Source organism: Martes martes (genome assembly GCF_963455335.1).
Source record: "Martes martes genome assembly, chromosome: 8".
Taxonomy (NCBI): domain Eukaryota; kingdom Metazoa; phylum Chordata; class Mammalia; order Carnivora; family Mustelidae; genus Martes; species Martes martes.
In genome coordinates, this window is record NC_137895.1 from 24,580,776 (window position 1) to 24,608,567 (window position 27,792).

General features: G+C 37.8%; 1 protein-coding gene across 2 annotated transcripts in view; it reads left to right on the top strand.

Moving 5' to 3' along the window:
* Positions 1-1,036: 1,036 nt before the first annotated feature.
* CDK17 (cyclin dependent kinase 17) overlaps positions 1,037-27,792 on the top strand; it is a 113,921-nt gene continuing 87,165 nt past the window's right edge. The window contains exon 1 of one of the 2 annotated variants that reach the window (XM_080810765.1): positions 1,037-1,631. The gene's annotated coding sequence lies outside the window, so the exon portion shown is untranslated. The remainder of the gene's footprint in view (positions 1,632-27,792) is intronic. The other variant, XM_080810764.1, reaches the window with a different exon arrangement.

Sequence of the window (27,792 nt, forward strand, 5' to 3'; positions counted from 1 at the left end):
GAGGGAAAGGATTCATCCAGGAATCCAAGAAGATAATTATCAGGCGTCCTTAGGACATAATGTGATTTGAAATTGCATTAAAAACTTACAAAGTCTATTGCTGAGTGTTGAAATGGAAAAATATTTATATCTCACTTTAGCAGATTTTTATGTGGTTTAAAATTTTTTCTTGTTTAGGTTGTCCACATCCGGTCCCCATTCTTGTCTTTTCTATCCTCTCATTATCTCCCTCTAGGGGTTTGTTTGTTTTTAGTTTCTGCTTTTATCCTTATTAGTGGAAAAAAATGGGTCAGTATTACTTTAGTTTGTCTTCACTTTCACTCTGCTGTTCATTCCTGAACCAGCTTTTAGCCTCTGGGAAAGAACAAAGTAAAAAATATTTACAGAAACTGGGCCAACCTCTTGGTGCCTCCTCCCCCCAAGAAAATAAAACCTAACCAAGGGTAACAGTAGTTCCTCTCTGTTCTCCTATAGCACCTTGTATTTCCTTTCTCATGAAGCTCAGAATTTTATTATAACTGCTACTGAGAATCTTTCATCCCAGCTAGACTCTTCCATTCTTTGAGGACCTATTGTATTGCCAAGAGCACAATGTAAAGAAATTAAATGAATAAATGCTGCGTACATGAATGACTGCTGCACAGCTACCCATCCAACCACCCCTAACAAAAGAGGAAAGTTGCAAACAACATGATCAGGTGCGGACCCTCTGACATCAACTGTCTAAAAAACCGGTAGAGAACTGCGGCATTGGTGTCTGAATTACATAATTGGATAATTTAAGCAAGAGTTTTTGTTTAGTTGGGGGGTGGGAGAAGGATGAAGGAGCGGAATTACCCAGGTAATTTCTTGCTGTGGAGTGGCAGTACCTAACTAATTCACCCCTCTCACCTCCCTCCCGCCGCCCCACAAGCCAGGAAGGCGAGAACGAGGCCCCCACCTCGGGGCGGGGGGTTTCCCGGGGATACCCCGCCCCGCCCTCTAGGCCCCGCCCCTGGACCGCCAGCTCCGCCCCACTGCCGCCGCCAGCAGGGGTCGCGCTGCCCGCGGCGAGCTGCTCAGGCGGGGGTGGGGGAAGCTCCCGCGGCGGGTCGCTTTTCTCAGCTGCTGCTGGTTGGATCGTTTCAATATAAGTCTTTTTTCTCGCTCGCTCGCTCGCTCTCCTCCGGGGAACAGGCGGAGGCGTCAATCCGCAGCCGCCGAGTGAGAAGACGACGCACACGCAGAGAACGAAAGCGGCCGCCCGCAGTCTCCTGAGCTCCTCACGGTCCGGCCGCAGCGAAGAAGGAGCCCTAGTCCGGGCGGGCCGCCTCAGCCGGGCGTCGGCACCTCCCTGCCAGCCGCGCTCCCGCCCGGGCTCCTCCAAGGGGATTAGTGGGCTGCCCGCGCGGCTCGGCGGCCCGGGAGCCATGTTGTCCGGGGGGCTTGGCAACGCGTGAGGGACCCGCGGCCCCTCCCGAAGGCTCCGGACCCTAGGCGAGAGCCGGAAGGCGGCTGCGGAGGCCTGCGCCTCGGAGGCGCCTTGGGTCCGCCAGCCGCTGGGACCCGGACCTGCATCCGGTCGCCGCGGGCGTCGGCGGAGCCGCTCACCCTTAGCGCCTCGCCTCGCGACGCGGCCCCCGCACTTGCTGGTGAGTTGGCGGCTGGCGACCGCGCGGGGCTTTTCCTGCTGTCCGGCGGACCCTGAGCCAAGGGGGCGGGAGGGTGCATGGGACGCAGGGCTGGGGCGGGCGCCGGAGGCTCAGGCCCGGCTGGGAAGTTGAGAGAGGGAGGCGCGGCCAGGGGAGCTCGCGAGCGCCTGTCGCCCCTCTGGTCCAGCGCGAACCCGGGTCGCCGAGGCATTTCCGGGGGTGGGGTGGGGTGGGGTATCCGACGGGCTCCTTCGCGGGAGGCGCCTGCAGTCGCCGCCACCCCCAGTGCGTGCTACCCATTTGGTCTCCGGGGGAGGCCGGTCTCCCCGCGAGGCCCGGGAGGGAAGAGGCAGAAAGTCCCCCGAGACACAAAGATTCCCCTCGGCGGGGGGAGGAGCCGCAGGCGCGGGCTGCTGAGGGGAAGGAAGGGCGCGAGTCCGCGGGAGGTGGGCGAGGAGGCGGTGGCGGCCGCGGCGCGTCCAGCTCCTTGGAGACACCGGGAGTGTGAGCGGGTGGCGAGCGCGGAGGAGGAGGAGCCCTCGCGTGGGGAGCCGGCCGAGACAAAGATCACCGCAGCCTCCCGCTGGCGGGTCACACCCCTGAGTGTTGGTCAAGGGCTTGAGGTGGAGGGAGTGTGGGAAACCCAAAGAACCGATGGGGAGGAGGAAGATGGGGACCTGCCAAGTATTGTCGTCTCCGTTGCAGTTGCTTTTCTCAGCATTTTTGTGCCCAACGCCTTTGCTCCCCAACTCAGCTGGATAGCTCCAGATTCCCTGCCTCCTGTCACCCCCTCACTGCCACATTGACTCCCTTGTGGTTTTCCCTTCATTCTCCCCCCTACTTTTCACCCACTCCTTTTCGGGTAAGCGGTATTTTGCCTTCAGCTTGGGGGAACGTTTGCTAATGACAGGATGCCTGAGCTTGTTCTGACCCTGAACTGCCTTGAACTCCTCTCTCTTCCTCCCACCCTTTCCTTTCTGGGATCTTACAGTGTCACATGGCCACTAACAATTAGCTTTTCTTCAAAAATGGCAAAAGCAAAGCTGAAATCCGTGGCGCTCCTTCTTTGTATTGATTCGTCCACTAAAGACACGTCGTTGGTTATGCTTTATCACCTCTTAGCCAATTTTTCTAGGTAACGAAAGTGGCAAATTTTGTTTCGAGTTTTGGCTCTTCCTAGGGTCAGCAGTGTGTTCCTGGCAGCCAGACCTTCTGTCACTTATCAGGAAATGCTTGACTTACAGACAATTCTTTCCTCAAACTTTGCGGATTCTTTCTTGAGTCTTTGTTGCGGGATTTCTTTTAAAAGGCGCTTGTGTAAGGTCAAAGTAACAAATACGAGTTACTGTATTTTAGCCTTGTTTTGTTAACCACTGAGCAGCAGAAAATGAATGGGATTTTCAGATCTTTGATGCCTTGAGTCAACAAAAGCCTCCGCTGAAGCTAGAAATAAGGTTCAGTCTCAAATTTTAAGAAAAAAATTGGCTAGCAGTAGTATCATTGGTTTTTTGTTGTTGTTAATGAAGTCATATCAGTCTTTGTAATTCTAACATCTGCATACTTCCATAAACAGTATTTGTAACAAAAGAAAAAATGTGGCTATATTTGAGGAATAGGCTTTTTATGACAGAATTTTGGAATATAAAAATGTTATTCTTTTATCTGGTGAACTGTCTCATAGGCCAGAAATACTAAAGTTTGAATGCTGGACTTCAAGGAAAATAGTTGAGTCTTTGAATTTAAGCTATTTTAAAATTATTTCTTACCCTGAAAATAGACATTGAATTATGAATGGAAAGAAATGAAAAGTACAGCCTGTTTGGTATAGCGAAGTTACCATTGATACCATTCTAAGAACCGTCATATCTTGCTGCCATTAAAAATGTTGATGCTGTAAAGATTGTGAAAGGGATTTTAGTCTAGGGACAAGTCTCCGAATTGTGGGACTCCCTCCATGACCCTCACCACTTCTCAGATATCTTTGTGGAATTAACAGGTCATATCATTAGTAATCAGTGTTTTATATAAGTTACCAAATGGCCAGAATGAACAAGGTACATTGTTTTTTTCCCTACATATTTATTAGTATTTAATTAGATTATTGAAGTTTCATTCTTGGAAGGAAGTCCAGAAATTTACCGAAGATTTCTGGATGGTGAGATCTGTGGATGAATAAAAATACGGTTCTGTATTTTCTAAATTTTTACTTTCATTTTGCAATCAGAAAAAAAATTATGAAATATGAAGCCTTGTTAATAACCTAATTTTCCTGTTACTAGAAGAAACTTCTATAAAATAATTTATTTTCATCCTTGAAGCTAATAAAGTCTCTTGCAGGTGTTAGTTATTTGAAATGTGCAGGTTGTTAGATGTCCTCTGGTTACCTGAAGGGAGAAAGATAGTCAGGAAAGATGAAGTTGGAATAATTGATTCAATGTATGGTAGTGATCCAATATATGGTGGTACCTTTGTACACTGGTAATCTTGTTCTAATAAGTCATTGGTTTTACAAAAAATAGAAAAAATAAATTTTATTTTCTGTAGTGCAGAATAGTTGTTGACTAAACAGATCTTAATGTATATAGTTTTCAGATATTGCTCCAGTCCTGTGATTATGGAGGAAAGAGATGGCATATAAAATAATTTACTCTGTTGAGGCTTTTGTTTTTCCTCTTATTTTCAGCAATATTTTTCTCCTTTCTCTTTATTCATGAAATAATACTAAACAACTGCAACTCTTGTGAATAGTAGAAACTGTAATGGCAACTGAGAAAGATGTTCAGAAGTGAAGATGATTTCCTTTAATATTAGGAAAATTATCTGTGAACACAAAATTTTTCCCCTGGTGTTTTCTTGGTTATTGTCTAATAGTGCTGAATATTTATAAGACATTACATTTTGATCTTTATTACTGTTCTCTAATCTTTATAAAAAATTGCAGTATCATGTCATGGCACCTTTTTTTTTTTTTAATAGCTTTTATACTTCCATGGAGGATAATTACTTAGCGAATGTGTTGCTGTGTTGTAGAAAAAGGACATTATATGTTAAATTCAGTTTATAAAAATATTCATTGGAGTATTTTATCTATTTTAAAAATTGTCTCCTTTATATAATGTGAAGAAAGACTAGTTTTAGGTTCTTTGAATTTTAAATGTGTAATTTTTCCTTAAATTTTTAAATGGGAAACTTATTTAAAGTGCACTTTATAAATCGATTATGGCATTTTGTGTTTTAAATGACAGATAAAATAATAGGTTTATGGCCTTTAAAATTACACTTTATATAGTATTTGTGAGGTTAAAAAAATTGCCCAAATAGGAAACTTGGTATTGTTGACTGGTATTCAACCTACTGTCTTGGCAGTTTCTCGGAACTGGGGGGGTGGGGAGGGGAACTTTTAAAAAAAATTTTGTGAGATATTTACAATATTAAGCCAAGAATTCTTACTGTCATTAGTGGATTTTTTGTCATTATTTTGTTCCCAGCCTTTTTAGTTGACAGTCTTTAATATCTGCAAAATTTGACCTGGAAAGAGTAATTGCCAGGGGCCAGGAAATCGTATTGAATATATCTGAGTGTGGCTTACCTTTCCTGGCCTGTTTCCTCTCTGTTGGCCAACTTGGAAAACCAATAAATAACCTACCAATAACTCTAGTGGGGGGGGGGGGTGCCTCCTATAAATAACATTCTGCAGTAACATAATAATACTGTGTGTGAGGGGGTAGATTTACAAATCCATGGCATATTGGGATGAATGAAAATTATCTTGCTCCCCAAAGTCTCCTTTTAAAATTATTTTTTTGATATAAACATATGAAAGAAATTAAACTTCTTTTGCTAGGTACCATGCCAGGTGTTAATTTGTTAAATCCCCATAGTAAACCCATCCTATATGAGTATTGTGCCTGTTTTTCAAATAAAGACACAGATGCATTAGATTAATTGTCTCTTAGGTTCTACCTCTATGGTGAAGCTGAGGTTCCAGTTCCAGTGTTCAGACCGCTTTATTACAATGTTTCCATGGGGATGTGATGTTAAAAAGTTCATGTTAAGTGTCTACTGTAGCAAGAACTAAAAAGTGGCAAATTAAAAAGCTTATCAAAACTAGATTTAAATTCCATTGAATTTCACTATACACAAAAAAATTGATCTAAACAAAATGCATAAGGGGACATATTTATAGCTCAAAATGAATTAAAGGTACTAAAATGATATTGAAAATGTAGATTTATTTTTAATCATGGATTTATCAGTTGAGCACAAAGTAAAATGAATATAGGTACTGAAAAGCAAAATAATTATATTGCATATTTACTCATTTTTACTTTTATGTTTACTTACTGGTTTTGATTTTACATATGTTAAAATTAGTTTGCATTACGCATATGCCATAAAAAAGATAGTCCAGATGCATGCTGCATAGGTTGCTTCAATATTAGGTAAGAATTTTGTCTTAAGGTAGATAAAATTTCTGTCTATATGTGTACACGTATAATTACCTATTGGTTTTTGGTTTTGGTATTGTTTGTTAGTCTGTTAAAGTGGAAAAAAAAAAAGATTTGCTTTGTTTTGTTGTCATAAAAGTTAATTGTCAGCTTTTTTTTTTTTTAAGATTTTATTTATTTATTTGACAGAGATCACAAGTAGGCAGAGAGGCAGGCAGAGAGAGAGGGGGAAGCAGGCTCCCTGCTGAGCAGAGAGCCTGTTGTGGGGCTCAGTCCCAGGGCCCTGAGATCATGACCTGAGCTGAAGGCAGAGGCTTAACCCACTGAGCCACCCAGGTGCTCTGTTTCTTTAGCTTATTTAGTGTAAGCTCTATACCCAACATGGAGCTGGAACTCAACAACCATGAGATTAAGAGTCACATATTCTATACCAACTGATCCATCCTTGTGTCCCTTGTCAGCCTTAAAATACCATATCCTTGTTTCTTTTTATGCACTTGTTCGTGTAAATACTTTCAATAATACTCTAAATTTTATATGCATGTTTGTGAACAGTGGGATAAGGACCCAAGAATAATTTCACTATATTCTAGTTTAGTTACTAACTCACTTAGGTCTTTTCAAACATATATTTAGTCCTTCTGTTCTTATAATTGATGGTTAATATTTGTTAATAGTGCAAGTTAATGTTATAGGTTGGTAAAAATTAATATTTATGAAAAATCAGGTAACAATGTTGAAGCTCTTATTACTCCAAATTTAGAGGCATTATCCTTTATCTAATATTAAAAAACTAATACGTACTTTTAAGTATTATGTTTAAAATAAATCTTCTTCATAATTCCAGATTTTAATTAATCTATTTTTTTAAAAGGTTTTATTTATTTATCTGGTAGAGAGAGATACAACAAGAGGGGCATACAAGCAGGGGGAGTGGGAGAGAGAGAAGCAGGGTTCCTGCTGAGCAGGGATCTCAACATGGGGCTTGATCCCAGGACCCTGGGATCATGACCTGAGCTGAAGGCATACGCTTAACGACTGAGTGACCCAGGTGCCACCATAATTCCAGATTTTGATGTTTTATTGTACTGCTATTTCTGGTGGGAAGGAAGCCTTTCATTGATTTTTGAAAAATTTTGGATTCCTTGAATAGACTTTAGCCCCTTGAGCCAGTCTTAATGAAAAAAAATTTTTTTTGGGAGAGTGAGGAGGGGGAGAGGTTGAGGAGGGTGGTGCTGAGGGAGAGGGAGAATCCCAGGCAGGCTCCATGCTCATCACAGAGCCCCAGAAGTCCCACGTGGGGCTCCATCCCACCACCCTGAGATCACAACCTGGTTTGAAATCAAGAGTCCATCGCTTAACAGATTGAGCCACCCAGGCACCCTTTATTTATTTATTTATTTTTAACTTTTTAATATTTTTATTAACATGTAATGTATTATTAGCCACTGGGGTACAGGTCTGTGAATTGCCAGGTTTACACACTTAACAGCACTCACCATAGCATGTACTTTCCCCAATGTCCATAACCCAACCACCCTCTCCCTAACCCCCCCACCCCAACCCTCAGTTTGTTTTGTGAGATTAAGAGTCTCTTGTGGTTTGTCTCCCTCCTGGTCCCATCTTGTTCCACTTATTCCTTTCCTACCCTCCCCCCCCCCCGCCCCCAGGCCTCCACATTGCCTCTCAACTTCCTCATATCAGTGAGATCATATGATAATTGTCTTTCTCTGATTGACTTACCTCGCTAAGCATCATACCCTCTAGTTCCATCCATGTCATTGCAAATAGCAAGATTTCATTTCTTTTGATGCATAGTTTTCCATTGTATATATATGCCACATCTTCTTTATCCATTCATCTGTTGATGGACATCTAGGTTCTTTCCATAGTTTGGCTATTGTGGACATTGCTGCTATAAACATGCATGTGCTGCTTCGGATCACTACATTTGTATCTTTAGGGTAAATACCCAGTAGTGCAATTACTGGGTCATAGGGTAGCTCTATTTTCAACTTTTTGAGGAACCTCCATGCTGTTTTCCAGAGTGGTTGTACCAGCTTGCATTTCCACCAACAGTGTAGTAGGGTTCCCCTTTCTCTGCATCCTCGCCAGCATCTGTCATTTCCTGACTTGTTAATTTTAGCCATTCTCACTGGTGTGAGGTGGTATCTCATTGTGGTTTTGATTTGTATTTCCCTGAGCAGGCACCCTTTATTGAAATATTTTTAAGAAATTATCCTTCATGATTTCATTTTATGTCATACATTTTGTTTTTTCAATTCAGCAGTATATATAATCAGTATTTTAAAGCATTTTTTGTGTCCTAGGCATTGTGCTAGTTGTTGTATATGGTATACAATGAGGTGGTATTGTGAGGTAGTATTGTAACATGTGAAATACCAGCAACACTAATTTAATGTTCTGTTCTTGGCCCTGTTCTCATGTTTTACATGTTTCCTGGGCAATCTTATCTATATTTAGTGCTTTTTTTCTTACTACCTATATGTTGAGGATTTCCACATCTTTACTTCTAATCCAGATCTCTTCCTTCCTAGCTACCTCCCAGATATTGCCTCTTAGTGCTCCTTTACCAGAACTGAACTTTTTTTTAACCCATGCCTCTATTCTCAGCCAACACTAATGCACCACCATGAGCCTAGTCATTAAAGCCAAAACCTTTGGCAGATTATTTTTTCTATTCTCTCCTCCCCTTAGTCACACCAAATTTTGTTGATTTTATTTCCTAAATATCTTTTAGATTTATCTTTTCCTGTTGTTACTTTCATATGTTGGGTTTTGGAATGCTTTATTTGAATTATGATGTCTAATTTTGCCCATTTTAATCTAGCAGTTACTCATTTTTTTTTTTTAAGATTTTATTTATTTATTTATTTCACAGACAGATCACAAGTCAGACAGAGATCCCAAGTAGACAGAGAGGCAGGCAGAGAGAGAGGGGGAAGCAGGCTCCCCGTTGAGCAGAGAGCCCGATGCGGGGCTCAATCCCAGGACCCTGGGATCATGACCTGAGCTGAAGGCAGAGGCTTTAACCCGCTGAGCCACCCAGGCCCCCTACTCATTATTTTTTACATTTATATGTATATGTCTTTTTATCCTTCCTTTCCTTCCTTCTGTCTGTCCATCCATGTATCCATGTCTGAAGTGCACTTGCCTATGTTATACTAGCATTTATGGTCTGTGCTAGGAGATAAAGGTGGGGAAACTGGTATATTGGTGTTATAGTGCTGGGACACTTGAGAGAAATTCTCATTTTTGAGGACAAATGTCACTTCCTTTGAAGTCATCTTTTTTTTTTTTTTTTTTGGAAGTCATCTTTGATCTACTCTGGTGGAGTTATGATTCTGCTGTAGCATTTATGTTTATCATAGTACTTAACACATTGTTTGTAATTAATTATTTAGAAATCCCTCTTCTTTCTGGTTGGCTTTGTGCTCCAAAGGGACCATACTTTGTTGGGATTCCCTTCAAATTAGGTATTGCGTAATTGGATGAGGAAGTGATGGGATTCCGAACTGGTAAATTAATGTCAGATTAGTCATCATGTTGAAAGAATAGAGAATCGAGAATCAGTTCTGATACAGGAGAAAATAAAAAGTCATCAAAAGTTTTGAGTATTGTTACATGTAGGTGGTATTTGTGTTTGAGCAATCTGGAAGCAGTTTGTAGGCCAACTTAGAGGGACAGTAACTTCTCATTACTGGGCCTTTTTAATTTCATGTAAATTGTACTAACTTGTTATCTTGGACAAATTGGAAATATAAAATTACAGTATTTAAATAAAATGCCTATTTCAAAAGATCTGAAAACTGGTCAATATCAAATAAAATTTGGTTTAGCTGATAAAGTTAATGAAATTGAGCTCTTTAGCTGTGTATAGTACTAGAGTTAAATGCATTTACTGAAGTAAAGTACAAAATTGCACTCAGAAGGATAGAACAGTGCATTTACTGTCATCTCTATTACCCTAATAGTTTATGTATACAGTTGGCCAGAAATTTTTTCACTGGGATTACTGTAATTTAAAAAACTGCTTTATGGTCTACTTAAAAATTATACCTCTGTTATAGTTGTTTTATTGTAAGAACTAGATTTATTTTAGAAATCAGAGATTAAGGCTTGATGATGTCTTGAGATGTGACATTTAAAAATGAATTTTTAATAATTTGTAAGACTGTGCTTTTTGTATTTTTCAACTTATTATGTGGTCTTAAAACATTAAAACATTTTATATCCACTACATTTTCATGATCATGATTTATATACTGACATTTTATCATTTTAGTAACAGTGGAGTCATACCTCTTTTGCAGTAGTTTTTTTGCTCATAAATCTTTTTTTAATTAAAAAAATTTTTTAAAGTAAGCTCTAATACCCACAGTAGGGCCTGAGGCCAAGAGTTGCATACTCTCCTGAACAGGTGCCCCTGTCCATAAATTCTTGAGCATAGGTTTTTCCCCTTCTTTCTCCAGATATTATTATTTACATTTCTGTTCTCTTGTAATCCCTTTTCTTCCCAAGAAACTATAAAATGGTTGACACATTTTTTATTTTATGTAGAATTTTTGGAAAAAATCTGAACTCTCATTTTTATCATATAAAGTTAGAATTGGTTATATGTGTTCTTTTTTTTTTTTTTTCCATAAAGAAACTACTTCCATTGTAACTAATAACCATGTGATCTTGAGCTAGTTACTTAAACTCTTAAGGGTCAGTTTCTTCTATAAAATTGGGAAGTGGCAGAACCTTCTTCATGGGGTTGTGGGAATTAAATGATATGTATAAAGCACTTAGCAAAGAACCTTGCAGTTAGCACTCCCAAGTAGCAATTTTTTTAATATTACTCTTTGATATAATAGGAAGAATTATTGGTAATGGTACGAGATATGTTTTGCTGATCTGTCCCTTCAAGTTGATTCCTTCAGATTAAATAAGTGATTCACAAGGACAGTTGAATCAAAATCATCTCTTTGACTTTTAAAACTATATGTACCTCCTGGATTTTCTCATACACCTGCCTTCTCCCACCTAATTTGAGAATCAGTGTTACTAATCAGAGTGTGTTGCATGCTTTAGGTACATTGTGGGGAGGATACTGTAGACTACTGGACCAAATAATGTAAGATATTCATTGTTGTTTCTTATCTAATGCCCATTAGGAATAATGCTGTTATAATCTTCCTGATAAGCACATTAATGAGCTTTTTCTTAGGACCAACCAAATTTTTCTTGTAACTATTTGCCCTGTGTCCCTTCTTCAAACCTATGCTATTCTGCTTGTTTGACATCTTAACAGTCTAGACAGTATTTGCTTTCCTTGTTGATGACCTTTATGTGTGACTCAGGTATTCTGAAGTCAAAATAGAATAACTGGTCATATAGCTTATCCATCAAACAAAGAAAATGGTTTTGCATTTTATTTTTTGTGATGAAGTCCACTTGGGTATATACTATTTATTGTTTTGGGGGTTTATTATCTTATGTTTAGGTTTTTATTATCTTATGTTCTTAACTTGAACTTCAGAAGCACTCTTGTGATTTAAAAAAATAAACAAAAAACGACTAGATGCTGCTCTGTGTGTGTGTGTGTGTGTGTGTGTGTTGTAAAATCTGAAGCTCTGTCCCAGAAGTGGAATCTCTGAGCTTGGTTTTAAAATGTTAAAGGCAGTGTTTAGAAACACTGTTTTTTCAAGGTTTGGCACAGTGTTAAAGGGAGCAACCACTTGTATATAAATTAAAGTAGGCAAAGTGATTAAAACTTTACTTCATTGCATCTTATTTTTTCTCTTTTTATTCTTTTTTGAATTTTGTAGTTTTATCATGTTTTGGGGGGTTTCTTTATGTATAAAAGTCTTACCTTCCAATTGTTTTATTTATATTTTATCTTTTTAGTGAGTATCTCTTTGTTTTAGTTTTGTTAAAAGGTAAACTGAGGCATGTTAAAATTTTTCAGAGTTTAATGAGCATATACATTGACTGAATCATGGAGCATCAAGCCACAGGGTTTTACCTGTCCACCTAGGGTAGGTGGTAAAGGGGGGAGGTTTTTATAGAGAAGACAGAGAAAGGGAATTATTTGATTGGTGATAGTTTAAGCAGTTGTCTTATTTGGAAAGCCTAGAGGGCTGTTTGTGATTGGTTGTTCTTAAGTTTCGTTTTCTCAGATTCTTGTGCAGTGACTCTGGCTTAGGTTTTGGTTTGCTTACCTAGGGTAGCAACGCATTGGACCCACTTTAGTCTAAAGGCCTTCTTATTTAATTACTTTAACAACTTGAGTGTGTTACTGCTTTCTATCTGGATTTTATTTGTGAGAGAGGGAGAGACAAGAGAGCACAAGCAGGGGCAGGGTAGAGGGAAAGGGGAAAGCAGATCCCCACTGAGCAGGGAGCCTAACATGGAGCTCCATCCCAGGACCCTGGGTTCATGATCTGAGCTGAAGGCAGATGCTTAACTGACTGAGCCACCCAGGCGCCCCTCAATTACTATGTTTTTGAAAATTATTTGTTAAATATAAGAATATAATAATGTAGAAAATAGGGCATAATCTTAATTCCCTGCAGTGGTTATCATCTTCAGATATTCCCTTTGTCTTTTTTCATATGTAGAGTTTAATATTTTTTTTTAAGATCCTTTTTAAAAGTTTTTTTTAAGTTCCCAAATAATTCTTATGGCTATCATTTTTGGTGGTTATAGCAATCTATCAAAAGTTTAACTGTTTCATAGTGGTTGGTAATTAACATACTACTTTTCATTTTTCATTATTTTAAATTGTGCTGGGACAGGCTGTAGCATGTGACCACATCATCCTTTCACCCTCATTTTACATTTCCTTAGGGTAGCTAGATATTCAGAAGTGAAATTCTCACATCAAACCTGTGAACCTTTTCAGGTAATGCTTGTTGTGGCAGTGCCACTAGTAATGTGCCATGTCTACTCTAAAATAGTTGCTTTAGATAATTTGTAGAAAGATGTTACTGCTTGTGTTCGGATTTCTTTGATTGCTTAATTTTTTTTTTTCCTTCTGTAATCTCCACTCATGTTGCTTAGGAGGTAATGATTGCCATTCCCTGAATTTTGACAGCTTCATTTTTCATTATTTTGTGATACCATCTTTTTTTTTTAATATCATATTGCTATGTATACTTTTTTTTTTCTTAATTTGAGATAATTTGTTTTGGTTGTCCATATGTTCTTATTCTAGCTTCAGCTTATTTTATTTATCACTGCTATGTTATATATCTTAATATCTGGTATGGCAAAACAGTTTTTCCTCTAAATAATTTTGTTATTCTATATCTACTTTTATTCTACTTTTACTTATTTTTAAACAGCAGGCAAAAAAGATGTAGAATAGGTGTCTCCATTTTTTTCTTTCAAGCTGGTCTCCAACTATAAAACTTCAATCCTAGATATGTCAGTACATCTGTAAGAGTTGCATCAGGAATCAGGGTAGACTTCCATATCCTCATTATCCAGGTTCTACCATGTAAAGAGCATCTCAGTAAAAATTAGGTAACCTATGATTTTATCCATTTATTCATGCTGTCACCAAAGATGGACTTAACAGTTGTCCTTTTTTTTCTTTTAAAGATTTATAATTTATTTATTTGAGAGGGTGCACGAGGGAGAAGGAGGGAGAATCTCAAACAGACTCCCTGCTGAGCACAGAACCCAGTTCGAGGCTCAGTCTCACAACCCTGAGACCATGACCTGAGCTTAAATCAGGAGTCGAACACTTAATTGACTGAGCCACCCAGGCATCCCAACAGTTGTCCTGAAGAGAAGGGAGGAATGACATTCAGCCAATGATATTAGGTAGATTTCTTGGAGGAGGGGATGCTAAATTTAATTAGCTTTAGCCCTTCCTAGGATAAAAGCAGTATATAAAAAGGAAGTATGAAAAAAGATTTTACATTCTTTTAAAATAATTATTATTCTCCTCCAGCCTATTAAGTATTTGCATGTAGTAGAAATAGAGAAATAAAGGTTGCATGTAGAGGCTGTGGTAGATTAGATAAAAAATGCAGCTATACCAGTAAGAAGCTTGGATTTTACTCGTCTATAGAACTGAGCTATTGAACAGTTTTTAGGCAGAATGTACTCTTTTCTACATTGAAGTCATTGGGAAAGTTTCCTGAACAGCTACAAATGAGCTACTTCTGGATGTTGAACGGACAACCTTTTGTGATACGTTGGTCTTTCAGAAGCAGCTTCAAGGGATTGCTTTCCTACTTTGGGAATGCTAAAAGGAGCTATTTGAACCTTTTTTATTTTATTTTTTTTTCTGGTCTGGTTCATTTCAGAGACATGAAAATTACTGTCTCTTAGGAGCATTTAGAAATGTGTATTTGCAAGCCAGCCATTTTTATCTTCCAGTGTTAGAAATTGGTTTTACCATTTTGTCAGGGAAATAGATAAAAATAGTAAGTTTATGACAATGAACTTGAAATAATCCTTTTGTTTAACTATAAATGTTAGCATACTAGTGAAGGATACAAATATTAATTGTGCCTCTACAAATGATTATTTAGTTCTTTAGACCTTACCTCTGTGCTACTATAGGTAACCATGTAACACTATCCATTTAACAGTAATTCAGTTAAGTTATATGCAGGTACAGAGAATAGGCTAATTTTAGCAGCTGCAGTGTTTCAGTACTTTAAAGTCAACTAAATTTGACTTTACAGCTGATCTTGAACCTCACAGATCTGACTGCACCAATCCACTTACACACCTATTTTTTGGTGGGCATAAGGTACAGTACTGTACTTATTTGATTCTCTTAAGATTTTTTCAGTAACACTTTTTTTTCTAGCTTCCTTTTTTGTAAGAATACAGCGTATTATATATATGTATATATAGAGAGAGAGTATATAAAATGTGTGTTAATTGAGTCTTTTTGTTATTGGTAAGACTTCCAGCAAATGCAGGCTATTAGTAGTTAAGTTTTCGGGGAGTCAAAAATTAAATACAGGTGTTGGGTCACACAGGGGTCAGTGCCCCTAACCCCTGCATTGTTCATGGGTCAGCTGTACTTCCATTTTACTAATGCATCAAAGAATTTTTGATACATAATTGTTCCCAAGTGGGAGGTACCTTTTCTCATTGTATTTACTCTTCACAAATGATTATCTCTCTGCCCCATTCCTTTCTTAATTTGAACTCTTCAAATCCTTCCACTTCTGTAGGCACTGAATATTTTTTAAAAAGTCAAACCTAATTTTTCTGAATAGGTGATATGATAAACTTAAAACCATGTAGAGAGAGACAAAGAAGTCTTGTTTTCCCTTTTGCTTTCTCCAGCCTCTCTTTCCTCCCATACCTTTTATAGGTAGACATTTCCTTTTGTATCCTGTTTAGCCTTCCAGCGTGTTTTTTGCAAATATAAACAGATACGTGTATATTTTATTTTGGAGATTTTTTTTCAGTGTCTACTTAAAGATCTTCCTTTATTTATTTATTTATTTATCTATTAAAGATTTTATTTATTTATTTGACAGAAACACAGCGAGAGACAGAATACAAGCAAGGGGAGTGGGAGAGGGAGAAGCAGGCTTCCTGCCAAGCAGGGAGCCCAATATGGGTCTCGATCCCAGGTCGCTGAGATCATGACCTGAGCCGAAGGCAGAGGCTTAACTCACTGAGCCACCCAGGAGCCTCTATCTTCTTTTATTTTTAATAGCTGAATTTTACTTCTGTGGATATATGGTAGTTAAGTCACAGTCCTTTATAGACACTTAGGTTCTTTCTTATCTTTTGCCATTACAATAGCAAATGAATAATATACATACCACATTTTGTACTTACATAAGTAAATAAATGATTTAGATCCTAAGAACAAGGATTAATCAAGCGATAAATACATCTGTACACGTTTCCTTGTTCTGTGGCTGGGAGGCCTAGAAGAAAATGACACTCCAGTAGCAATGAGCACAGCTAGTACCCAGATCTTGGTTTCTAATACTAACGGTATTAGAAACTCCCATAAAAGGAGCCAGAACTCTGGAAAAATGGCTGATTCTAGGACTGGGACAGGAAATAAATGTTTAATAATGCTGAAAAGTTAGGAAGTATTCTGACAGAAACAATGCATAGAATAAATAGGTATGTGAAGGGCACACAGGAACCAACTCAAAGAACTCCCAAGGGCTAATAATAGAATGATTTGAGGAACAAAATAAAATAGAATTTTAAAATTGGATTGTAATTCAATTATAAAATAATATCCATAAATCCCCAATACTGATGTAAATAAATAACTGGGAAGGAATAGACAGATCTCCTGTGCAGAGGAACTCTACATAATTTATGTAGCTACTCAGCCTTCAAAGAGGTATAACAAGACTCTTAAGGAGTAGAAAAATATGGAAAAGAGTAACTTGACATGGGGAAGAACCTGACAAACATGACCTCAGCTGTGTCACCAAGGTTAAATACTTAAACATACAGTATTAATACTATAAACCAAATGTATCCCCTCATAATTCATATGTTGAAACCTGGTCCCTAATGGGATGGTGTTTGGAGGTGGGGCCTGTGGGAGGTGGTTACATCAAGATGTCATGGATTTAATGCCCTTATAAGAGACCCCAGAGGTACCTCACACCTCACCTTTTCTGCCATGTGAGGACTCAGTGAGGAGATGGCAATCTGTGAACGAGGAAGTGGGCTCTTACCAGATACTGACTCTGCAGGGGCCTTGATCTTGGACTTCCCAGCCTCCAGAACTGTGAAAAATAAATTTCTGTTGCTTCTGAGCCACCCTGTTTAAGGTATTTTGTTATAGCAGCCTGAATAGACTAACATTTAACATCAACAGTAATAAATCATGTTGATAATATGATGTGGTGGCAAATGCACTTGACTTCTAATGTGGTCTTCCCCAAAAAAACATAATCCCAGTCTAATCATGAGAAAAACATGAGGTAAGTTCTAATCAAGGGATATTCTACAAAATATCTGAACAGTACTTCTTAGAACTGTCAAGGTCATCTGAAACAGGGGAAGTCTGAGAAACTGTCACAGCCAAGAGGAGCTTAAGACATGACAATACAATAAAGGAAAATCTAAATAGAATGGATCATAATGCATCAGTTTTGGCTCATTAATTGTGACAGTTATTACCACAGTAATATAAGATCTTAATCGCACAATCTAGGTGTTTGGTGTAGAGGAACTGTGTGTACTATCTTTGCAATTTTCCTGTAAATTTAAAACTATCTTTCTAAAAAAGATAGATGCTTCTGCAATTCTGTTAGGTATAGCCATATTGCCATTATGTACCTAAATGTTTGAGAGGCTTGTTTTCCCAAGCCCTCACCAGCTGAATGTGTTGTCAGACTTTTGGAATTTAGCCCATTTGATAGATTAGAACTGGTATAACTGAGACTTTTGTATTTCTCTCATTATGAATTATGTTGAGTCTTACCTTGTATGTTTAATGGACATTTTACTTTTTTCTCCCTTCTGTGAACTCTCACGTTCTTTAGGTTTGGGCCCTTTTCTTCTTGGTTTCAGGAGTTCTCTATAGAGGGATTAGCCCTTATTGTTATATGGGTTGCAAAAACACATTTTTTCATTTTTTACGGTGTTTCTTATGCAAAAGTTTTCCTTAGTTTTCTTTAGTATTCCTGGGCTTTGAAACATAGTTAGAAAAATCTTGACCACTCCAAGATTATAAAAGCGTTATGTTTTTCTTCCAGTACTTGTGGATTCCGTTTTTACATTTAGATCTTAATACTTGAATCCTTCAGTTCCTCCCAAGCATTGAGGCATTCTGAATGCTTAACTTTCTTTCAGATTACTCCTGTGTAAGCATCCTTGTGGGCTTATAGGTGCTTTAAATGATTTATAGTAAAAGAAATGCTTATACATTTTACTCTTGGTGGATTAAAAAGTCTCAACTCTGTGGAAAATGTATTAAGCATTTCATTGTGTCTTAATTCCATATCATGGTTTAAAAATAATTTTACAGTAATGAAAATTCCTTTAAAGTTTCTTTTTACTGTTAAATTTTAGTAAATTTAGCAGGTTTTTTTTCTACTGATTATTAGTGTTGTCAATTATTCATGTTCAGTTTATTCCCCATCCTGTTTCTCCTAAGATTTCTGCTTCAGTTATTAAACCTGTCTGTGATTTACCTTCTATTGTCCTCAGAACTTCTTACTGTTTTGTGGCTGCTCTGATAGTAATCTCTTTATTTGGTATTATTTAGAAATTTTATTTGTGGGCCAAATACCTCTTTTAACTCATTAAGAAAATGGAACCAGTAGTGTCAGCAGATGCTGCCTAATGTAGGATGATAATTTCTTATGTCCTTTTAAAGATTTTTTTTTTTTTATTTGCCACAGAAAGAGAGAGTACACACAAGCAGGCAGAGAGGCAGGCAGAGGCAGCGAGAGAAGCAGGCTCCCTGCCGAGCAAGGAGCCTGATGTGGGACTTGATCCCAGCACCCTGGGATCATGACCTGAGCCGAAGGCAGCTGCTTAACCAACTGAGCCACCCAGGCGTCCCATTCTTATGCCCTTTTATAAAGGTATTCATATTTTCCTCACATTACTTGTGATGAAACTAGTATTGCTGAACTGCATTTTCAGATATTTGGGAAACTCCGGTAGTGCTGTGGAATGTTGACTTTGAAAATAGCACCAGAAACTACCTGATGAGTTTATTGCATAAAGGAGAGAACTACCTTTACAGACGGAGTTGGTAGGATCTGCTAGGGCAAGGGAAGGGTGTGTGAATAAAAAGAATAGCAAAGTATGAAGGGAGAGCAAAGTTGGGGTATTTATTGAGGATTTGGAGTCTTTAAGACAGCTATTTCAGTGTGGGAGCTGATTGATCAGAATTGGGATCATGATGTAATAATTTAGGATTGATACAGCAAAGTAAGGGTTTTGAGGTGAGATTTTTGAAGTATCTTGGAAAGTGAACAATCATTTGCTGCTATTTATTAAAAAGTTGAATAGTCTGCTCTTGGTTTATATGGGGTTTTGGGGAAGTTCCTGAAATGAACAATGAAGTTATTTGCAACTCTTATCTGCCTGGACAAGAGTTTCCTGGAATAGTAAAATCACGTTGTCCAGGACAACTGAATAGTGATGTTAATGTAGACTGTAAAGTCTGAGTTTAGATGGTTTCAGTTCTCACTGCCCATTCAGAACTACAATAAACTTGAAAATGTAATTATAAAAAGTATGATTCTTAGGAACAGCTACTCAGTATATTTTCTTGGTGAGAGGTTTGACATTGAATGATTTCCCCTAAAGAATGAGGCCTAACTTTGATAATTAAGGTGTCTGAGATACCTGAATGGCAGAAGGATACAGGATTCTGCAACTAAGAAAAGAGCTATAAAAGGATCAGAGATAGAAATTTGGAAGTTCCTATTTATATTGAATCTATGTACCTAGATAAGTTTGCCTGATGAGGAAGTATAGAGTGAGAAGAAAAAGACTGGCTTTAAAAGTTCTAGTGCCTAATAGTTATATGTGGGGGGTGTGTGTGTGTGTGTGTGCGCACACATGCGTGTGCGAACCTGTAACAGAGTGGCTGGAGAGGTTGGAAGAAAACCAGCATATAGTAATGTGATTTCTGGAGATGTGGCTGAAAACTAGCGGGGTCAGAACACAAAGACCCTACATGTCTAGGTGGAGAAAGACCTATTGACCTAGTGATGAATTTTCACTTGGTAGTTCTGTGTTTGTACAAAATACAGACTGTTCACACTAGTCAGTTTATCATGACATTCTTTACATAAGAATTGCCTAATGGGAAATCCTGTTTACAGGGTAGTTATTTGAAATTGAGAATATTTTCTTAGAAATAATTTTGCTAACTTGTTCCCACGTTACCCGGTAAAAGTTAATCTCTCATTTTGACTGTGAGGAAAGGTCAGTGGTGTATAGCCTGCGATTTTATTGATAGTACATATATTTGGTGTTAATACTTTGGGAATGAATAGTGGAAGAAGTAACATTTGTTGAATGCCTACATTATGCTAGGCATAGTCCATGCATTCTGATTTATCTCTCTCACCTTTTTGAGGTAGTTTATTTTCTTCTCCAAAGAGGTAATAACTAAGGTTGGATTTCTCAGTGTCATACTTCTAACTTTCCCCAGTGTTTATAAGAAGGAGTCAGGATTTGAATGGAGTTAGGCTTAGTCTCAATTTTTGCTGAACCAAATGGGCTTCCTGTATGCCGTAAACCCTTGGTCAACCAGTGCTGCGGTTGTATGTAATTCTCATTTCACCAGATGTTAATTAAATATAGAAATATGTTACCTTTCAGCTTTTGAGGAACAAAATTGAACAGGTATTAAGTAATAGTGAAGCAAAGAAGAAAGGATCTAGGCCCATATACTCATCTTTGATTAACTAGAATCTTTTATTAACTATAATCTCTTTAATTCCTTTTAAGGGAGCTGTTCAGGTTGAAGAACAGTATCCTGTTTTTTGTTGTTTTTGTTTTTAAAGATTTTATTTATTTATTTGACAGAGATAATGAGTAGGCAGAGAGGCAGGCAGAGAGAGGAGGAAGCAGGCTCCTCGCCAAGCAGAGAGCTGATGTGGGGCTCCATCCCAGGACCCTGGGATCATGACCTGTGCCGAAGACAGAGGCTTTAACCCACTGAGCCACCCAGGCGCCCCTTGTTATTGTTTTTTGAACAGTATCCTGTTTAACAGAATTCTGGCTAATGCAGACATTACTGTATTTTTTTAAGTATTTTTCTCTATCCTCATAGGAAATCTTTTTTTAAAAAGTCATTATTCTTAATGGGTATGCACATTTTGCCCTCTTTTCTCTGCAGTTCATCTTAGTCTAATTTAGCACTTCATAGAAACAAAAACTACCAAAAAGTTGGAGTCTTGGCATTTTTAACATCTTGCCAGATCTTCCTCTGTTGGCAAGGAAAGTTGGTCACTGTCTAGTAGGATTTGTCTTATAAAAGCTTTAATAAAGAGCTAGTTTTTTAAAAATGTGATAAACTGTCATTGTGTCATCAGTGACAGAATAGCACACTCAGTTCAGATATGTTTTGGTGAGAAAACTTAGAAGTTGCCTACATGCCTTTTTTTTTTTTTTTTAAAACATTAAGAGTAAATTCATATTTACCTTATGCTGGGCATGGCTAAGAACATTCTCAGTGAACCTATGAATATTTTACAAAGTGGGAGATTTTGTGAGATTTGAGCTTTGAAAATCTATAGAAGACAATACATAATTATTTTGTGGTAGTTGAAAAATGTATCATGTGAATAGAATTAATTAGCTATTTTTGAAGGGAATTAAAGTTTCATTCTTATTGTACCTATATGAATATGACCTTTTAAATATCTAAATATTTTTGTCTCTTTATATTAAAACAAGGTCCCGTAATCCTTTTTAAATTTCTTACTGTTGGAGTTAGGAGGTGTTTAAAAAAGTGAATGACTAGCTGAGCCTCACAGGATATATTTATATTAGTGGGGTCATCATGTATCTCCATGTGGTAAAGTCTGATCTTTTCACTTTCCTGAACAGTTCATTTTGAGGTGACGTGGGACTGTAGAATCCTTAAATATGCTTAAGGGTAAAGTATAGCATTAATTTAGAAAGATGCAGTGAGAAATAATCTTGTTTGATATAACCAGTTTTGGGGGGATAAGGAGTGATAGGATGGGGGTAGGGAGGGGGGGCACACAAAGATTTAAAAAAAATATTTCTGTCCTTAAGGAGTTTATAATATGGTGAAACCCAGAAACTTTACATTTATATAACCCACTTAATTCTAGTGAGTAAATCAGTTTAGAAGACCAGATTTTAGATTTGAGGATTGGTAGAAAATGTCCTTAGAGCAGCAGCTTTTTTTTTTTTCCTATTTTAATCCAGGTGTGTTTTATTTATTTATTTATGTTTTGGGGTTTTTAAGGTTTTACTTAAATTCCAGGTAGTTAACATACAGTGTTATATTAATTTCAGGTGTACAATATACTGATTCAGCAATTCCATATACCTCCCAGTGCTCATCACCATAAGTGCACTTCTTATTCTGCTTCATCTATTTAACCCATCCCTCCACCTCTTTCCCCTCTGGTGACCATCAGTTTGTTCTCTGTAATTGAGTCTGTTTCTTGCTTTGTCTTTCTTTTTTTCCCTTTGCTGATTTGTTTTCTTTCTTAAATTCCCCATGTGAGTGAAATATATTTTTATCTGGCTGACTTGTTTGACTAGGCATTATACTCTCTAGCCCCATTCATCTTTTTGCAATTGGCAAGATTTCATTCTTTTTTATGGCTGAGTAATATTCCAGTATATATATATGGATCCATTATAAATATATATTCCATTATATATGTGTACATATATGTATATCACTTCTTTATACATATATCTGTTAGTGGATACTTGAGCTTCTTCCATAATTTGGCTATTGTTAATAATGCTGCTGTAAACATACAGGTGCATGTATCCCTTTGATTTAGTATTTTTGTGTTCTTTGGGTAAATACCCAGTAGTGCAATTCCTGGGTCATAGGGTAGTTCTATTTTTAACTTTTTGAGGAATCTTTGTATTGTTTTCCACAGTGGCTGCATCAGTTTGCATCCCCATCAACAGGGCGGAGGTTTCCTTTTTCTCCACATCCTGGCCAACACATTGTTTCTTGTGTTGATTTTAGCTATTCTGACAGGTGGGAGGTGATATCTCATTGTAGGTTCTCTGATGGTAGTGATGATGAACATCTTTTCATGAGTCTGTAGACCATCTGTAATGTCTTCTTTGGAGAAATGTTTGTTTATTTCTTCTGCCCCTTCTTTCTCTCTCTCTTTTAAGATTTATTCTAGAGAGAGCACATGCACAGGGGATGGGGCAGAGGGAGAGAATACTTAAGCAGACTCCCACTGAGCATGGAGCTGGACACGGGGCTGGATCCCATGACTGGTGAGATCAGGACCTGAGCTAAAACCAAGTCAGATGCTCAACTGACTGGGCCACCCAGGCATCTTCTGCCCATTTTCTAATTGGATTTTTTGGGTTTTGGGTGTCAAGCTTTTTAAGTTCTTCATGTAGTTTGGATATTCACCCTTTATTGTATATGTCATTTGCAAATATCTTCTCCCATATCATAGGTTACCTTTGGTTTTGCTGAGTGTTTCCTTTGCTGTGCAGAAGCTTTTTAATTCATGTAGTCCCAATAGTTTATCTTTGCTTTTATTTCCCTTGTCTCAGGAGACATATCTAGAAAAATGTTGCCTTGGCCTGTGTTGAAGAAGTTATTGCCTGTGTTCTTTTCTAGGATTTTTATGGTTTCAGGTCTCATATTTAGGCCTTTAATCCATTTTGAATTTATTTTTGTGTGTGGTGCAAGAAAGTGGGCCTGTTGCTTTCTTTTGCATGTTGCTGTTTGGTTTTCCCCAACATCATTTGTTGAAGAGACTTTTTCCCGTTGGATATTCTTTCCTGCTTTGTCAGGATTAGTTGACCATATAATTGTGGGTTCATTTCTGGGTTTTCTGTGCTGTTCTGTTGATCTATGTGTCCATTTTTGTGCCAGTACCGTACTGTTTTGATTACGGCAGGTTTGAATAGGACTTCAAGTCCAGAATTGTGATACCTCCAGCTTTGCTTTTCTTTTTCAAGATTGTTTGGCTATTTGGTCTTTTGTGGTTCCATACAAATTTTAGAATTATTTGTTCTACTTCTGTGAAAAAACACTGTTGGTATTTTGATAGGGTTTGCATTAAATGTGGAGATTACTTTGGGTAGTATAGACATTTTAATGATGTTTGTTCTTCCAGTCCTTGAGCATGGAATGTCTTTGCATTTCTTTGTATCAACTTCAGTTTCTTTCATCAGTGTATAAAACTATAAAAGTTTTGAGAGTACAGGTCTTTCACCTTTTTGGTTGGGTTTATTCCTAGGTATCTTAGTATTTTTGGTACAGTTGTAAATGAGATTGTTTTCTTGATTTCTCTTTCTGTTGCTTCATTATTAATGTATAGAAATGCAACAGATTTCTGTACATTTGTTTTGTATCCTGGAGCTTTACTTAATTTATCAGTTCTAGCAGTTTTTTGGTGGGGTCTTCAGCATTCTCCTTATATGGTATCATGTCATCCGCAAATAGTGAAAGTTTTGCTTCTTCTTTACTTATTTGGAAGCCTTTTATTTCTCTTTGTTGTCTGATTGATGTGGCTAGGAATTCCAGTACTGTGTTGAATCCAAGTGATGGGAGTAGACATCCCTGTCTTACTCCTGACTGTAGAGGAAGAGGCTCTCAGTGTTTTTTCCCCATTTAGGTTGATCTTAGTTGTGGGTTTTGCATATGAGGCCTTTATAATGTTGAATTATGTTTCCTCTAAAACTATTTTGTTGAGAGTTGTTTGTTTGTTTTTTTTTTATCATGAATGGGTGTTGTACTTTGTTAAATGTTTTTTCTGCATCTGTTGAAATGATATATAGTTCTTATCCTTTCTCTTTTTTTTTTTTTTAATTTTTATTTATTTGACAGACAGAGATCACAAGTAGGCAGAGAGGCAGACAGAGAGAGAGAGGAGGAAGCAGGCTCCCTGCTGAGCAGAGAGCCTGATGCGGGGCTCGATCCCAGCACCCTGGGATCATGACCCGAGCTGAAGGCAGAGGCTTTAACCCACTGAGCCACCCAGGCGCCCCTCTCTTTTTTTTTTTTTTAATATTTTATTTTTAAGTAATGTATATACCTGATACGGGGCTCAAACTTATCAAGATGAGTTGCACACTTCACCTACTGAACCAGCCAGGCACCCTTCTTTCTCATATTGATGTGATGTGTCACATTGATAAGTTGTGGAGTTTGAACCACCTTTACAACCCAGGAATAAAGCCCACTTGATTGTGGGGAATGATTTTTATAAGGTATTGTTGGATCTGGCTTGCTAGTATTTTGTTGAGGATTTTTGCATCTGAGTTCATCTGGGATTTTGGCCTGTAGTTCTCTTTTGCAGTGGTGTCTTTATCTGGTTTTGGTATCACAGTAATGCTGGCCTCTTAGAATCAATTTTCTGTTCCTTCCTTTATTTTTTTTTCCCCCATGTCTTCCATTTTATTAACAAGACGAAGCCTTTTATTAACAAGAGGAAGCCTTCTTAGACTTCCAGCTGCAGACTTTTTAGATCCCACCAGCCAGGAATGGAACCTATAACCATTCTCTAGATAGGGAAGGCATGGCTGTGATAATAAGTGCCTGGTATTTTCAGCTTCCTTTTTTTCCTTTTTCTTCTTCTAATAATTTTTAATTTTTAAATTAACATATAATGTTCTATTTTTTGGAATAGTGTGAGAAGACTAGGCATACTCTTCTTTAAATGTTTAATAGAATTTGCCTGTGAAGCCATCTGGCGTTGGACTTTTGTTTGTTGGGAGGTTTTTTTGATTATTGTTTCAATTTCTTTGCTGAGAATTGGTCTGTTCAGATTTTGTATTTCTTCTTGTTTAAGTTTTGGTAGTTTATATGTTTTTATGAATTACCTATCTTCTCTAGGTTGTCCAGTATGTTGGCATGTAGTTTTGTTTTGTTTTGTTTTTTTTTAATAATTCCCTTGTAATTATATTTCTGTGGTGTTGGTTGTTTCTTCTCTCTCATTTGTGATTTTATTTATTGGAGTCATTCCTCCTTTTCTTTCCTCCATAAATCTGTTTAGAGGTTTATCAGTTACATTGATTTTTTTTTTTTTTCAAAGAAGCAGTTCCTGATTTCATCTTTTTTTTTTTTAGTTTCTATTCTATTTATTTCTGCTCTAATCTTGTTTATTTCCTTTGTACTGCTGGGTTTTGGTTGGTTCTTTTTCTAGCTCTGTTAGGTGAAAAATTAAGTTGTTTGAGATTTTTCTTGCTTCTTGAGGTAGGTCTGTATTGCTATAAACTTCTCTCTTAGAACTGCTTTTGCTGCATCCCAAAGATTTTGGACCATTTTGTTCTCATTTTCATTTGTCCCCTTGTACTTCTTTATTTCTTTTATTTTCTGGTTGACCCACTCATTGCTTAGTAGCATGTTTTTTTTCCATGTATTTGTACTCTTTCCAGATTCTTTTCCTGTGGTTGACTTCTAGTTTCAGAGCCTTGTGGTCAGAAAAGATGCATGGTATGACTTTGATGTTCTGCATATGTTGAGACTCGTTTCGTGGGCCAATATGTGATCTATTCTGGAGAATGTTTTATGTGCACTTGAAAAGAATGTGTAGTCTACTGTTTTAGGATGCAATGTTCTGAATGTATCTGTTAAATCCATCTGGTCCAGTGTGTCATTCAAACCCATTGTTTTCTTGTTGGTGTTCTGTTTAGATGATCTGTCTATTGATATGAGTGGGCTCTTGAAGTCCCCTACATTATTATAACAAAAGTATTCTTTTTTTTCTTTTTTTTTAAGATTTTATTTATTTGACAGAGACACAGCAAGAGAGGGAACACAAGCAGGGGGAGTGGGAGAGGGAGAAACAGGCCTCCTGCCGAACAAGGAGCCTGATGTGGGGCTTGATCCCGGGATCTTGGGATCATGATCTGAGCCAAAGGCAGATGCTTAATGACTGAGCCACCCAGGCACCCCCAAAGTCCCCTGCATTGTTGGATCATTATCAATTAGTTCCTTTGTGTTGGTTAAACCGTTTTATGTATTTGGGTGCTCTCATGTTGGGTGCATAAATATTTACAATTCTTGGGTGCCTGGGTGGCTCAGTTGGTTAAGCAACTGCCTTTGGCTCAGGTCATGATCCTGGAGTCCTAGGATTGAGCCCCACATCAGGTTCCCTGCTCAGTAGGGAGTCTGCTTCTCCTGCTGACCTCTCTCTTCTTGTTCTATCTCTCATTCTCTCTCTCTCTCAAATAAATAATAAAAAAAAAATCTTTAAAAAAATAAATATTTACAATTCTTATATCTTGTTGGATCGTCTACTTTATTATTATATTATATAATGCCCTTTGTCTTTTGTTAGTCTTTGTTTTAAATTCCGTTTTGTCAGATATAAGTATTGCTACTGCAGCTTTATTTTGACATCCATTTGATAAATGTTTCATTGTCCCCTCACTTTCAATCTGCTGATGTCTTTAGGTCTAAAATGAGCCTCATTTTTAAGATGAGTCTTGTTTTGTTTTTTAGTCCGTTCTGTCACCTTGTGGTTTTTTTCCTTTTTTTTATAATTAAAAAAAAATTTTTTTTATAAACATATAATGTATTATTAGCCCCAGGGGTACAGGTCTGTGAATCGCCAGGTCACCCGGGATATTTTTTGTTTTGTTTTGTTTTTAAGATTTTATTTATTTGACAGAGATCACAAGTAGGCAGAGAGGCAGGGAGGCAGGCAGAGAGAGAGAGAGGAGGAAGCAGACTCCCTGCAGAGCAGAGAGCCCGATGTGGGGCTCGATCGTAGGACCCTGGGATCATGACCTGAGCAGAAGGCAGAGGCTTTAATCCACTGAGCCACCCAGGCACCCCACCCTGTGTTTTTTGATAGCATTTTAGTCCAATAACATTCAGATTATTGATAGATATGTATTTATTGTCATTTTATTGTTTTGTGTTTTTTTCTGAAGATTTTCTACGAATCTCTTGTTTTTCCCTCTTTCATGGTTTGCTGATTTACTTTAATGACATATTTGGATTTCTTTCTCTTTATTCTTTGCATATTTATTAATTAGTGGTTTTGGATATATGGTTACCATCAGATTTGTTTGTAACT